This window comes from Calidris pugnax, unplaced genomic scaffold (genome assembly GCF_001431845.1).
Source record: "Calidris pugnax isolate Ruff unplaced genomic scaffold, ASM143184v1 scaffold91, whole genome shotgun sequence".
Taxonomy (NCBI): Eukaryota; Metazoa; Chordata; class Aves; order Charadriiformes; family Scolopacidae; genus Calidris; species Calidris pugnax.
In genome coordinates, this window is record NW_015090898.1 from 1,242,395 (window position 1) to 1,243,346 (window position 952).

Sequence of the window (952 nt, forward strand, 5' to 3'; positions counted from 1 at the left end):
TCTGCCCCCCCCCCACCCCGGCAGAGCTCGGCTCCCGGCGGCGCCGCCAGAAACAGCTCCCACGGGGGAAAGGCGTCCCCCCGGGGGGTGCTCCGGTGGCGGGGGGTGCCTGGCTGGGGCCAGAGGCTTTGCTCTTGGTCCCTCTCGGTGAGAGGTATCGCAGTCATCGCCCCTCCCCCCCCCCCGGTACCCTCCGGGGAGCCCGGGCTGGATGGAAGCACCCCCCACCCGGGACCGGGATCCCCGGGGGGTGCTCCGGTGACGGGGGGTGCATGGCTGGGGCCAAAGGCTTTGCTCTCGGTCCCCCCTGGAAGGGGTTTGGGGGGCGGCATCGCCGGCATCGCCCCTCTGCCCCCCTCCGGTACCCTCCGGGGAGCCCGAGCTGGATGGAAGCACCTCCCGCCCGGGACGGGGACCCCCGGGGGGTGCTCCGGCGGCGGGGGATGCCTGGCTGGGGCCAAAAGCTTTGCTCTTGGTCCCCCCCCGGGGAGCGGCATCGCCCCTCTCCCCGCCCCGGAGCCCTCTGGGGAGCCGGGGCTGGATGGAAGCACCCCCCGCCCGGGATCCCCCGGGGATGCTCCCCGCGGGGGGACACACAACGGCGGGTCCTGGGGGGGTCCCCGGAGAGCGGGGGTGGGACTGACACAGGGTCAGGGCCCCCGTCCCCTCCTCCGGCGGGGCCGGGCTCAGCGCTGTCGCTCCGCCCGCTGAGGGCGGCCCCCGGACGGGGCGGTGCCGTCGGGGCCGCGCCGCGGAGCCGGGACCGGGAGCGGGAGCGGAGCAACGGCGGAGAGAGGTACGGGCTGGGCTGGGGTGCGGGGGCTGGGGGGAGTGAGGTCTGGGGGTACTGGTGGGGTGTGGGGGTACTCGTGGGGTCTGGGCATCGGGTGTGGGGCTACTCTTGCTGGTAAGGTGTGGGGCCAGAGCTGGGGTCTGGGGGAACTGGAGTCCG

At 75.8% G+C, this 952-nt stretch overlaps 1 protein-coding gene across 2 annotated transcripts in view; it reads left to right on the forward strand.

Annotated features, from left to right (window-relative positions):
- Window positions 1–716: 716 nt before the first annotated feature.
- The window catches only part of RHOC (ras homolog family member C), a 9,703-nt gene continuing 9,467 nt past the window's right edge, over window positions 717–952 (forward strand). Inside the window, exon 1 of one of the 2 annotated variants that reach the window (XM_014948567.1) lies at window positions 717–796. The gene's annotated coding sequence lies outside the window, so the exon portion shown is untranslated. The remainder of the gene's footprint in view (window positions 797–952) is intronic. The other variant, XM_014948569.1, reaches the window with a different exon arrangement.